The 15,362-nt window shown below is 35.8% G+C and overlaps 1 protein-coding gene across 5 annotated transcripts in view; it reads left to right on the forward strand.

The window, feature by feature from the left end:
- The window catches only part of LOC139134770 (uncharacterized), a 47,900-nt gene that overhangs the window by 5,248 nt on the left and 27,290 nt on the right, over positions 1-15,362 (forward strand). The gene's annotated exons all lie outside the window — the stretch shown is intronic.

Genomic DNA, 15,362 nt, shown 5'->3' on the forward strand with positions numbered 1-15,362 from the left:
TTTACTTGTAAATATAGCATGCATGACAGCACTGTCTCCAACTTTTTAAATTCTGTTCTGAGATGCTGATTTTCACAGAGTTGTATACCATGGGTGTATTCAGTGCATCCATGGTTATATCAACCATGTCACTGGCTGTATGCATGGGGATTACGTATTGATCGTGTCCATATTTAGTTTCGCCACGTTCAGTATCCACACATTTTACTGCTGCCTGGAATGGCAATTTTCCTTTTGAAATCAACATAACAAGTTGTCGTGATACATTTCCTACAGATAAAGGGAAGTCAAGATAGTAAATTTTTTATGTTTATAGGGTTAATCTCCATGAAAATGACACTTGAAACTATACTTTTCAACTGCATGTTGTATTTTTCCTCTTTCAGGCAAAATGTTTTATCATACAGATTTTACTATTATTGTATTTTGCATAAAAGGATTTTTCCACAAATAAGAAGGTACTATACTGTTCTGGCTGTTGCATGAAAATAATGGTGGTAGAAAATACTATTATTTAGCAATTGTATAAAGTATTCTGCTGTGCTTAAATTTTGTGTTGCAATGACATAAAAGAATTACTGGTTGTTTGACGCATTCCCTAACCTTGACTAGAAAAGTTTCTTTTCAGATAAGAATCATGAAAAGCAAATCCTTGTTGGTCAATAATAGTTAAAGGAGTATAGCTGTGCACTTTATAATGCTCACAGTGTGTGTCTGAAGAATCCTCAACCTCTTTACAATGCCATATTAGTGATTTTCAACAACAGTTTAACTGTGTGATAGTCTTTTCTGTATACACGTTTTGAATCCACAATTAAAGAAGTTGGTGATAGAAGTGTTATTACACAGCCTGGTACCTATAGTACGTGAAGTATTGGTATACTGCCAAGCTTTTCAAGGGGAGATAGTCAGAGTAAAAAACATGTTGTTTTTGAAAGAAGTTGTTTCATTTTGGTCCGAGTCGAAATACGATGGTCATGTGATAAGTAAATCAACGCTCCAATGGCCTCAAAGAGTGAAGAATTTATTCTTCTGGTTGTAATGTATTTCTGCTGCAACGAATGTTGTGTCACTATGGACGTTGTCAAGTCAGAGCCAGGTCACTTGATGCAGGAAACTATTCGAATGGACCATGGTACGAACAAAACCACGTGAACAGATGCGCATATAAATTTGTGTATTTCCATATTGTGTTACTACACGTGGGTTTGTTTGTACCATCATCATGTGATCATTTAGGCATATAGAGTCTGTAGAACAGATCAGGTCTTTTTCATTCTGGAGTAAAGGTATGCAATTCTTGGAAATCAAAGAAGTTCTTTCAGCACTAGTAGTAAACTACAGTTGACTTATGATGTACGTCAGAAACTATAATTTTGATCGTTCATTCAGACTTTTCCCTACCATGATCAACTGTTCCACATGTGCGGGGACTCTTGTACCAGACACTAAAGAAGTGGTATTCACATCATATATCAGGTATCTAATTAGCATAATCCAAAATGAAAGGTGGGGAGACCAGTGAAAGGATTGTGGTAAAGAATGTTTGTACAATCCACTCCCACAAAAATGACCTATGTAAAGTCACATTTGGCGATAATCACAGTTATATCATACTAGTCTGACTGATTTCAAATTTACTATGCCAAATGAAGAGACTGCTGACAAGAAAAACTGCTTATACGTGCTTATGTTAGTTCAGTACCTCACATTGATTAATCATCTGTAAACTTTCGACTAATTGTTAAACTTTATCTTTCAATTACAATTTATGTAATACTCTGGAAAAGTTGAACATGTTCAGAAAAATTGGCTAATGGAATGAATAATGGTATACAAGCTAACCCTTCTGACTATCTCCATAACTTATGCAAATTTTTGTTTTAGAACATCTTATACTCTGATGAAATACAAGTCAGTTTGAAAGTATGTCTTTACTTCTGAATGCAATGCATTCATATGAAACACACCAGTTTGCACGTGGATGTAATGATTGTATGAAATTCTGCCATCACATTTCTGAAATTTTATCACTGGGCTCAGTTTTATGCCTTACTTACTTTCTTTCCCTTGATAGAAAGAACCTTTTGAAGTGGATCAAGAAGTGAGCAATGGCAATGTACATTAGCAGTTACTCGTGTAGTCATAGTGAACTGCTCGTGTCGTTTTAGTAATTACCATCAAAAGATGAATTGTAGGCTAGAATAGCCAGTAGAGATGAACATAGAATTCCGTGTCTTCCTAGGACATGCTAACCTGTAAACCAACCTTGAACAAGGCGCAGATGCAATAGTAAGATACCTGTCAATTAACAATGATAATTTCTTAATCAAGATGTTTATCTTAAACTTCATCATTTAAATAAACTTCCTCTGTGAGTTAATCAAGTCAAATGAATAAGGAACTTTTAATCCATTTATCGTATTTTTCTAAGTTCCAGTATTATTGCACTTTTTTAAGTTCCAGTATTTGTAGCTAGTTATACAAACATCTTGGCATGGCCATAGAAAGAAAAGCGTGTGATGAAATACAATATATGCATATAGCTGCTATTTGACCCCTGTACCTTTTGTGAACAAAATTCAAGAAGTTGTCATTCACCTGCATTGTAAGTTGTCACCCATTCCATTCACTGTTAGTTTTTACCCAAGAGTGAATTACAAAACATGTTTATTTATAAGCATGATCAGAGCACGGTCCCAGCATTGTGGAGCTGTCTGATTTCTGTCCAGCCCTGTCTCAATCCAACAGGTGGTTGACTTGTATCATGTGCACTGAAAAGTGGACCAATTCTCTAGTTATTCCTATAACAGTTACCATGTCACTGTAATCAAAAGTAACTACCAGACAATGGTAGAGATAATGATAGCATTGCTGGAGACAGGGTTGATGTTTTCTGTAGATAGGAACCAGTTTAGTGTGTAGGTCTGATCTGGTGGTGACGGGAACAATTGGATCAGTTCAAAGTATAGGTTAGAGTGGAGGTTGGAAGAGTTGGTAGACTCAATACTCATGCATCCAAACATACAAAGTAATGCAGCTTTAGTATTTCACACCATTTACTGTTATTTTTACTGTGCATTAGTGTGCTATGGGGGAAGGTGTTTACATTGGTCTATAACAAAATGTTAGCCTGTAGGACTTACACAGTTATATAATCAGTTATCTGCCTCTTGTGTTTAAGCTGGTAAAAATGAATAACTGGTCTTGTCACAAGTGATGGTATTTACAGTTAGTTGAGATGATTATCCTTGGCAGTTGAACAAACCGTTCCTTTTGCTGTCTTTTCTTGTGATATGCAATGCTTAAAATTTTGTTTTCCACCTTTGTTGTGAAGTGGTGAAAATTTCCGACTGACTGATGTTTATGAATTCATACTGTCTTTATCAGGAGATTATGACGACAAGACAGGATGCAAATTTGTTCATGATCCCAGAGGCCCAACACTGTTGCCTATTGGGTAACTGTTGATACCCTGTGCATATTTTGCATAATCTATTGTGTTTTTAGGGAAAGATAATACCATTGATAGTAGAACTACTGTCTATGATAATAGCAGAAAGATAGTTTGTCAGGATTTTTCTAATTTTTATTCAGTTTTTCAATTTCTTTGAACCAAGGAGGGGTCAAATTCTTTAGGAAAAACTTTGACAATACAACATTTACTCAAAGTGAGACCATAATATCCATTTTCCTTGTCATTATCATAACGATAACAGACAAGGTTAACATTTTGGAGAGTTTCTGTTTTTCCAAATGCCTATCTTCAAACAGTCTTTCCTATTTTAAAGCTGTCTCTTCTTGTCGTTTTGGCACCGATGATGAATAAAATAGTTTACTTTCTGTCGCTCAAATCTATCGAGGGCAATAAACCTGAACAAATATCATCATGAAACGTTGGTTTGGTAATATACAGTATTGAAATTGGAAGTGTTGTAGCATAAAAAGTTGGTAAGGGCATTTATCATTTTTTTTCTTGAGTAAATCTTAGTATTACGTGTGTATAGATACTTTACACGTATTACCTAAGAGCGACCAGTCCAGCTTTACATGGTACATGATCAGCACTGATGCACCAGACACAATTGTGAAAAAAATTGTAAGAGACAACTGAAATATGCCAGGAAGTGGTACCTCTGTCTGGGCCTCATACTCCAACATGAAAGGTATTTCTCATAATGATATAAATCTTTGCTGATGGTAGCTGAGATAAGGCCTCACAGAAGAACTGATAAATTATGATAACAGTTTCAAGGCCAGACATGCCCGTTGGTTTTTGTTTATCAGATATAAACCCTTATTGAAAGTGACTAATTTGGTAGCTGTCCAATACTTGTAAAACTTATCAACTCAGATATGTGTATGATACAGTGCCCAAACATTTTAACCCCATTCAGATATGCCTGATAACAGTTGTGTTAAAAAATTCAATAAATCAACCTGGTTTGAAGTTTTCAGGTGAAATTTCATCTAAAACGGTTTGCACTAAAAGAATATCATATACATACTGTACTTGAAATGCAACCAGTGGTTCTGCTATTATATTGGGACATTTTGTTTGTCAGATTTTGTCAAATCCGAGCTCTTGAGAAGCTTGGAAAGAAATCCTTATTTTCCAAAGCTGATGTAGATTAGTGAAAAATGGCCGTTTGAAAAGGTTCACCAAGTTGACTGCTTTCACTATAGAGATGTGACCAGAGTATCTACACCAAATAGGCTTCATTTTTTAGTACATATATGGTAGTACACTTTATTGTACCATGCATGAGCAATAGTGCTGTGCAGTGTGTACACTTCTTGGTATGTGAGAAAACACCAGTTAGACTGTTTCACTGGCCATTCTAAGATTTAACGTGCCCAGTGCCAGGACTTATATGCAGGGGTGACAGCAGCAGCAGACTAGTGGATGGTCCAGTTCATGGCATGTTTAATTGTGGTAATATGGTGTTAATATTTACATTTCACATAAAACCCCAACTGTACTGCATGTCAAGTCAAGCCACATAACAGCAGGTAAAATTGTGTTGGATGCAACCGTGGGGAAATAACAACCTTCAAGGCTACAAAATAAACCCGTCTCTCAGCTATGTATAGCCTCACTGCATGCCAACAACTGCTCTTATACAACAACATTCATTCATTTCAAAACAAAGGTGGCATTTACCTCATGTACAACTGCTAAAGGTGCAGATGTTACATAATGAGCCGGCTGAGTGAAAAGGATAATATCAGATGATTTAGATAAACTATGTCTGTTGCTAATAAACGTCACAATCCTTTGGCAACTCTGCTGCAAACAAGTAGTGTAGATCTGCCAGAGTATAAACAGTACCCATTATTATCCTATCAACATTGTCATGTGATCCAACTTTTACTATAAAGATACCATGTCAGTGTTCAATCATGACCACTTTGATATTTCCATGTCATGACAAGGTCATCCTAGACAGTGGGCCTTAGTGGATAGATGGTGTCACAACTTTGATTAGAATCTAACTGTCAGAGATTGGTAAAAGTTAAAGCAGGGGTAATAAACTTCAACAATTGTGATATGCCTCATTGACATTGGTTTTGTCAACATAGCTACATAGTTCTTGACAATGGTCGCTGAGAAAAAGAGGCATGTTCAGTCATACAAAAAGAATTTTTCACACTTTTATTGTCAAATAGCACATGACCAGTATACTGTGCAACATCAACAGTCTTACCCATAATGCAACATGTCATAATAATACAAGGTGAAGGCATGCCAAGGGAGCATCTTACAGTTCAAAGGTCACCCTCCTTTTACTGTTGTAAGAAATGTGTACTTGGCATTGGAGGGAAAAATCAAACTTGTCATCTTGCTCAGTTGTAGCACAATGAAATAGAGTCATGTGATGTATTTGTCGAAATATGCATTGGTCCGATTGCTTTGAGTTTAAAGAACTTATTAAGTTGGTATCTGATCTTGTCTGTGAATACCAAAGTCCTTGTTGACAGTGAAGTGTAGCGTTTTAGTTCTAATCTTGTTGCAGACACTTCAAGTTGTTTTCATGTAACTAAAAATTGGTGCATGGTGTTTGGTTTGTCTGTTAGGTAACACAGGTAGTTAGCAAACACGTCACAAGTAGGTCAATACATGTGCCAATAGTGACTGCTATTTAGAGTGGCTAGCCTCTTCTCATTTTTCACAAGTAATTGCAAAGCTATAACTTCAACCAGTGGCTTTGTACATGTAACCCTCACTACACAGTCTGCATCAGTATAATCATTCTTTCTTTCATTACCCGCAGTAATCTATGCAGATGTTCTTAATTTAAAATCTACTGACTTGTAAATACAGTGAAATCAACTAGTGTATTTTTCAGAAATTTCTTCAGATGTTTTAGCCAGGTCAACACTCATACAGTTAGTTACACATTCACACACACTTTCCCTGGCTGTGAATTGTATCGCAAGGCGGGGATTGCCAGTTCTTCAGAGAGAGGACAATGCACCCTTTCAACCTGTTTGACCCAGAGAATGAAAGCACAACTGTGTACACAGTAAAGTGGCCAGCACAGACAGTGGTCATAGGCTACCAGACACAAACAAATGCTGCAGAATTGAGGTCGGTAAAATTGTTAAAGTTTTTCCAGATCTGGTTTATTCCTAAAATTGGTAAAACAGTCCTTTCCTCCTAAAATGATTGTAACTGTCGATTTGGTGTTGTTTATTTAAACTGTAGTGTAGAGAAACTATGTATACAAGAAAATTCAGATTTCTATGCATGTGATTTATAGTGCAGAGAATTTCCATTCCTTACGCCTTTGTTGATTTGCTCTGATACTTTTTATTGTCCCTTCAATGTGAAGTCAGTGAAGTCACCGAGTATCTGTTGAATCATTCTAGTTTCAGCAACCGTATAAGAAGTCACCATGCCGTTTGTGACACTTTCACTTGGGCCATTGTTGTTAATAGGGTATATTTTTGATGATTTTTACTTCAGAGTTATTAAGACTGCAAAAAGAATTTACTCAACTGGAAATAGTATATAAACAAAATCTGTACAAATTTAGTTCTGTATTCTTGAACTAAATCTTTTGTTCTTCCATGGGTGTGCCTCGTCCTATTAGCTATGCATGACTTTATACAGCCGTGTGTTGAATACACAGTCGTTATGTGCGAAAAGCAAGTTTCTAGAAGTAAAGCTAGAGAGTGCAAATCAAATCACCATTAACTGAAAGGTAGAATATGCCTAGGGACAGATATTTAGACTCTCAAATTGCTACGATTCTTTTCTGATCTACCACTTGTGGGGGCTCTTAGTGTAGGAAAACTATTCATCGGCTTAGTTTGTCAAAAATCCAAAATTTACCAAAATTTAATGTTAACAGAGGGATAACAGCCATTTTGAATTTCAAACATTGCAAAATGTTGGATAATTTTTCTACTTCCAACTTTGCACGCTGACCCCAGATTGTTATTGTTGATTTAGTAAAATAACCATTGAAAGTTCCATTTTGGGAAATTTTTGGCAAAAGTTTAAGTCTTTCACTTTTGAAGCTCTTACTGCCCAAGTGCAGATTTACACAAAACTCTGTCCAGATCTTATGACTTTAGTCTGCATAGTTTTCAGTTGCTGCTTCCAATTTGATTCATTGATGGAAAGCACCACCATTTTCATATCCCAAGGCTTTAGTGGTAAACTCATATTATTTAACCCCGATTCATTATAACCTTGGGGAGACAGTGCCAATGAACTTACATTCACCAGACCGTTCTTGTCATGAATATGAAGTCAGTTTTCAGTGCATGTGCAGGCTGTCTTTGAAAGCTTAAGGTGAGTCACTGCCAGATATGGGCACACTACTTCACCAATAGAACTGGGAAAAGCATGTAAATTCTCATTACACATTCATTGTATTTTTTGTATCATTGTGTAAGTGAACTGATACATATGTGGGCTGTATCAGTGTTAACCCAAAGATAAACTCACAATGCAGTGTTTCATTTGTAATTCATTTACTTTGCAACTATTTTGTAGCCACTCCCAACCCAGTAATTCTGCTCTTCACCCAATGTTGCCACATGGCCCGAGTTCAGACACCAATTCAAAAATCTAAATGCAAGTTTGACTTGGGCAGAATACTGTACAATGAGCTTTTAATCCCTCTTTCGGTAAATGAAGGAATTAGGTCATATGTCAACTTTCATAACCATCTTGGCATTGGAGAGAGTGTATCAAGGATACCACAACACTAAAGCCTCACCATCAATTGCAGCATTAAAGTGACATCATCTTCAGTCATGGCAATGAAATCGTCAAAAAAAACATGGCATTTAAACCATGTCATCTGCAAGACATCAATATTGGCATCACAAATTAATGGTGTTGAGGTTGAATCGATGATAGTAAAATAAACAATTCAGCTTGTCAGTCAGTGTTGAATGATTGTAAAAAATCCCATCAATGAATAATGACATTAAAATTGTATTATCGATGGTCACTCGCAAGCCTCAACTTTGATGAAGTTTACTTTGCAAGATGAAAATATCCCACCACAAAGTAAAAAGTGTTTTACCCATATTGTATAACTAGCTACAACCTTATTGATTTCACTCTTCACGTATTTTTCTTCTCCTTCACAATTTACAATTAGGCAAATGTAATTGAATTCTGTGTATTGCCTCCCAATGCCCGCAAGAGTATTGAAGTGTACAACAGATACTGACTCAAAATAACCACTTGTTGATTTCCTGTTTTCATTTGCTGTAGTATACTGGCAATCAGAGATTGTAAATGTGCTGGAAAAAGGAAATGTGTATGTATGTATATATGTATGTATGTGTGTGTGTGCGTGTGTGCACATGCACATGGGTGCATGCATGCATATATATGTATGTATGTATGTATGTATGTATGATATATATTATAAAATGTATTTGCGTACATACGTATTTGTTGTAACAAGCCTTTATTGATACTGTATCCCTTTTGAGAGTTTGGTCATAAAGTTCAAAAAAGGTTATGCATTTTAAATAAATGACAGTCTTAATTAAAGTTAATGAAACACTCATAAAAATTTAACAATCTAATGGGTCACATCTGAAATAGCTGTATAATTTGATTTTTAGGTTCCAATGGATGACTTCATTTTAGTTTATGCAAATAATGGTGAAATTTACATTTGCAACTTCTTTCCAAAATAGGAATATTCACCGTAAATAATATATACATATTTGGTTGAACCATTTATATTCCAAAAGTTAATATGTCATATAGCATAGTAGTTTGTAGTGTGTGTACCTTAGGATGACTTTGAAGCTAATATTTGTTTGATGCAGTTTTTGTACTTTGAGTTGAAAAATCAATACTCTTTGAAACTGATAACTTTGTTTGTTGGTGCCTAGGGATGAGTAACTATGCATTTGACTGTTAAAATAATGATGAAGTTTGTGTATGTAATGTTAAGGAGCAAAAGGAGCCACTTGTCTGAGAGCTTTCAAATTTCCTGTGTCAGACTTGCATTGGTCGCAGGGGCACTGTGTCATTGATGCAAATTTTTAAGTTTTTAAAATTTCTGTAAATAGTCAAATTTTGATCAAGTGTTACCTTCCTTGAAGCAAGAACAGCAGTAACTCCTGATTCCCCTCCGCGCCCCCCCCCCCCAATCTGAGTTAATTTGCAAATTAATTAGAGACAGCATATAAAATTTGGAATGACACATTATGCGTGAAATCTGGATGATCTGGCCAGGTGTGTTAATTTTCTGAATGTAGTAACCTTTATACCATGTGCATAGTTTGTAAATGTTAATGGCACAAACAGTTGATTGAATTGTTTCATATCAGCATTTATCAATCTTGATAATTCTCACCTATATGCTCAATATGGTGGTGATATGCAACCTGACATAAGATCCTAATTTACATGTCCAAAGTGACATGATATTTATCACATAGCTGGCCTGCTTTATCAGCTGTCAGTCACTTTATATAGATGATATGTGAGTTGCTTTGCCTAGGACTGGGAGTTTCAATGGCCTCTGTAACCGATCATGTTATTCCAGTTCTGCCTTACTTGTTTGCAATGTCTTACGTTAGGGTAAATCCACTAAGTACACAGTTTGCAATCACTCATACAGTTATCAAGATTTTGTGAAAATAAGTCATGACTTAAATTATCTCTGTTTTGTTTAAAAGCAAATTCTGTTATCATCATTTTGTGAGCTACCTCAGATGATATATTCTGGTTAACTCCTCTGTGAACTTTGCACGGCTTGGAATACTGCAATGATGTTCATCAGTAACAGATTTTATTTACTTAGATGACCTTCCTTTATTTATCACCAAGCAGCACTATAAAAAAAAAAAATCAGTCTGATGCTTATACAAGGAAGTACAACTCCATTATTATTACAGTAAAACAAGGTCAGAAACAATATTGATCAGCAGTTTATGTTGTCAATATGTACTGAATACTGGATGGCAATGTAAAGTTGTAGTTGAGCTATATCAAACTCAATCTTGAAAATTATGGAAACATTTGGGATAGTGGGTGGTATATTGAATTCACATAATGATCTTACTGAAAGGGACAAAGTCGGCCATATTTCATGAATTTTGTTTGATACGAGGTACTACTTATATTAATTGACATGTTGAAAGATACTGAATGATTTTGCAACCATGCCTATATATTTGACTCCGGTTTTAGACACGATACTAGCCTAGAATTCTATTCGTCCGCTAGCCTCCGTACCTCAGGTAGTGGGCCGGAGGTACGGAGGCAAGCGGACGAACAGAATTCTAGGCTAACACGATACATGAAACCATCGTGAAAATGAATTAATGGTCATAATGACCATTAATTCATTTTTGCGATGGTTTCATTTAATTTGTCTAAAACCGGGGTCGAATATATGCATGGTCACCCATTCATTCAGTATCTTTCAACATGTCAATGAATATAAGTAGTACCTCGTATCAAGCAAAATTCATGAAAAATGGCCGACTTTGTCCCTTTAACCTGTTCTCCCCAAGTCCCTGTCGACAGGTCCAAAATCGTCATTGAGAACAATGGGTTTTGGGCCAAAACTATGATTGTGAGAGGGTTAAAGTAATATGGATTTCAGACTTGTGATATTTCAACTCGCTTTGTGAACATTTTGTCCTTCAATGTTTTGATTTACAACTGTTTGTACAATAGTTTTTTGTGAGAACAACTTGTATGAAATTATATAATGGTGTGTGAACTAATGAAGTTATACATTTCAATGTTGACCAATATGGGATAATTGATAAAATTGGCAAGTGGAGATGCTTAGTGCCAAGTTACATTTGTAAATATGTCAGGTCAACATTTGTCTGTGGATGCTATTGTGCTAGGAATAATCACAATTGCTTCAACAATGCAGGTACTATAGGAATTAATACAGGTATGACAGACTCTCTGCTTGGAAGTTTTTTGGCTAGGTGACAGACTGAATGAAGCTTTTTGGCTAGGTGACAGACTGAATGAAATAACACTGTGAAAGGTAAACATTGTGAAAAGACACAATCAATTTTCAAGACTCCAGTGTATTGTGGTCAAAGGGTTTTCATACCAATACAGGCATGCTGTTTCTTAACATTGGAATACCAGAAATGTATGTTTAAATCCTACCTGATTTACAGGGAGTTATGTTATAGGCCAGTCTACCATACAAAACCACATACCTGAAGTATTTGTATTTCTGTTCCCAAATTTAGCAAAAGCAGAAGTCCCTGAAGGTATTTACTGTGCTACTGGTTCTGCTAAATGCAGGTTTCTGTCTTTACGGTAGTATGCACCTCAAACGTGAAAAACTTAAACGTTTGCTCAAACTTTCCTCAATGAAACTTTCAACCATGATACTTTTACCAAATCAAGTATGAAAATCAGGGGTCAATTACACAAAGTTGGGTTGTAGAGAAACAAACCACATAATATTGACTGATATTTGAAATTCAAAATGAGCTCCATTCACATGTTAACTCTATGGAGAAAAATAAAATTTTTTGTATTTCCGAAAAATTAAGATGGTAAAGTTTTTCCTTACTCCAAGAACTTTAAAATGAGGCCTCACAGGTGGTAGATAAGAGAAGAATTGTAAGAATTTTTTAAGAGTTGGAATATCTGTCCCAGAGGTGCATTCTACTATACTGAATCTACTATCTTATCCTGAATCTACTATCATTAATGCTTCCTTCTGATCTGACCATCACCAGGAAAGCTTTAGTCACAGCAGAATTATTTCATGGCATACTTTGTGATCTGTCTGAAATTAATTTATCAATTTGTAATCAAGGAACTGTGGTTTGTTTGGCCACAGTTCACTCTGGACATGGACATATTCTTGGCAGTTAGTGTGATTCACACCTCGCCATGTAGAAGATGAGCGTGTTATGACATCTAGGGTTATCAATCTGTCGTAAACCATACTCAAACCATACTCAAACCATACTCAAAATGTCAATATAAAGAACACCAATAGTACCGTACTTAAAAGTTGATCTATTGTCTCATGCATACACTGGTCAAGGTCTGAAAATTTAAACCTCTTCACAGTATTGTGAAGTACTTCTTCTGAGATAAAAAAATAGGAATTGCGTTAGCTTCTGGGTGTACCATCGATACTGGTCATAGAATGCCTAGCTGTTGATTTCAAGAAAAAAATTGTTTGCTGTCAGCAGTGAAGCGTTTTGCTGAAAAGATTATCAAAAACTGCCATCCCTCCCTATGCTCACAACCAAAAGTGTTGCATTGATCTCAGAAAAAGGAAACACAAAATTGGATGTGACTCTGGTACTCCAATATCAAGTTGTTGAACTCTGCATTTGTCACTGTCATAGTTGAATTGAATTTGGAAAAGAGGAAATACAAAAAAAGTGAAAACAATGACAAAAGGGAAGTTTGTGAAGTTGTACACTCAGTGTGACATTTTTCGGACAGGGTAGTAAATTTCGCCCAAAGTCGTTTCGTAAATGACCAGCAATACGAAATCTTATTACCGATCCTTTCGAAACTTTATCGTGGTTATCCTCAAACTCAGTTGACACGACGGGAGTGATATTTCGGGGTCAAAGTTGCCAAAGTTTTGACCCCATGTCGATGGCGTAGTAATCGGACTGCAATCCCAGAAATCGGATGTCGTGTTTGGAATGTGATTAGGAGCTAAGTATTGATAATTTGAAACTTCAAACCACCGATTTTTAATTTCGATGTGTTTAGAAAACTGTATATAAGAATATTTCATTATAATTAGTTATGTTTAATCCATGGACGACTCAACTATATTTCGACGTGTATAGCGCTTAGATATCGGACACGGGCTGTCTCCGTGTGTGTTGCTTTCGGCACCTTGTATCTTACGGTGTGGCTAACTTCGCTAAGTTTGTTCAGTGAGTATTACTTATAATTGTTTCCATTGCATATTTTGTTTGTATTAAAATCGCACAGGCATTATTTAATAAAAATAGCGAGTATATTTCATCGTATGGAATTATTTACCTGTCAAGGTAAGTCACTTACTTCACGCGGTAAATCACTTACTACGTTTACACACATGCTAAATATTGTCTGTCCGAAAACTTGTACACTTCTTACGTTCATTAAATGTACTTTTTTTCTAGAAACAACTGCGCAGTTTTCGTTAAAACTACATGCAATCGTAGCGAACAATGGAAAGAATATTTTCAAAATCATTATTCTCCCCCACATTCAAAATTCGATGCTAAATCAGGACTTTAGTCAAAATTTCAGTTACTTTGACCTGACGGCAGTATGTTGACAGTATCACTGACGTGGTATCAGACGACAATTTGTGACCGCCGCTCGTAGCGAACTCAACAGCTTCTACCAAAAAAACTATCGAAAACGGGACAACAGTATCACCTGACATAATATGAGGTCACACGACCTGTAAAACGCTATCGATGCGGAGCGAAGTGAGTGTAACTAACAGCATGTCACTAAATGTCCGAAAACTGAGGTGGTCCGAAAACTGTCACACTGAGTGTATTGCTAACCTGTCACAATGTTGATTTTTCTCTTATATCTGCTCACAGAACCTAGTATGAAAGAGCCAGAGGCTGTAAACTTTGATGATTTTCTTACCTTTTTCGTTAAACATAATTTCTTGTTCTACTCCCCCAAAGCATACTGATAGGTACACAGTAATCAATTTGTCTACTCAGCCTGTACATGTGTAGGATATGTTTTTATTGTTGAAAGGTGAATTCTGGTCACGATTAAACTCAAAATGTGAACAATAATGTTGCATTTTACTCATACAGATGCCATGTTGACTGGCTGTAATAGGTATTTCAGCATGTTTGGATGAGAATATGAACTTGCACTTGACATACAAAACAAAAATAGTGAAAAAATTCACAAAAAAAAGTTACTGCTCAGGCCCTTTAAGTAGGTCAAGGTTATATGCATATCTTGACAGCCACCAATGTTCATAATCATTTTGAAAGACTGCAGTTGACAGGTCCAGCCATTGTTCCTTGAAATGGAGTATAGTGGTGACGTTTTTGTAGCCAGATCTTCAACATCGATTGCTTTAGCAATTTAGTAAGGCACTGTAGTTTGGTTCTTTGAAAATATGCCACCACAAGTGTGTTTAGGTCTACTGTACTGTAAAATTTATATGCATCTGTACTTCAAACCCTGCAATTTTCAACCAATGCAGAAACAAGAAAAATGCTATGGTCCAGTGCTGTTGTAGCGTGAAAGGTATCAGGTTGTTTATAATTTCTTTTATCTCTATTTCTATACAACAGTTAATAAATATTTCACTTTCCAGTGGACAATGAGAAGGATACAGCATAGTGCACATAGTGTCTCAGTGTTATGAAATTCTCTTAAAAGTCATAAATATCAAGCAAAGTGTTACATGTCTCAATACCTTAGGTACCAGAACATGAAGTACCAACTTGAGGACACAGAATACCAAATTGGACCCTGAGGAGGAGTTTTTATCCAAAATAATTTCCACACTATATGTCGTCATTGAAATATATTCTTTATACCAATTAATCCTCAGGAGAGACAAAAGTATGACATGGTAACAACAACATTGCATAATTTACAAACTGTACAAACTTTATCAGTGGTGGTGATTCTGTACTTCACAGTCAATTGTTTGAGTTTATTCTACTACAGTAATTAAAATTAGTATTTTAGAAATACTGAAATTTATTTCTAAACTAAATGACCTACCCATTAAACATTGAATCAAGGACAACAGTGTTCAAGAAAAATTTGAAAAAGAGATCAACAAAGGATAAAAAAACTATTTGTACTTTAAAGAGCAAGCATAATAACTTTGATATTGAACCATAAAAAGAAAGTAGGACAAATATTTGAATGT

This window comes from Ptychodera flava, chromosome 6 (assembly GCF_041260155.1).
Source record: "Ptychodera flava strain L36383 chromosome 6, AS_Pfla_20210202, whole genome shotgun sequence".
Lineage (NCBI taxonomy): Eukaryota > Metazoa > Hemichordata > Enteropneusta > Ptychoderidae > Ptychodera > Ptychodera flava.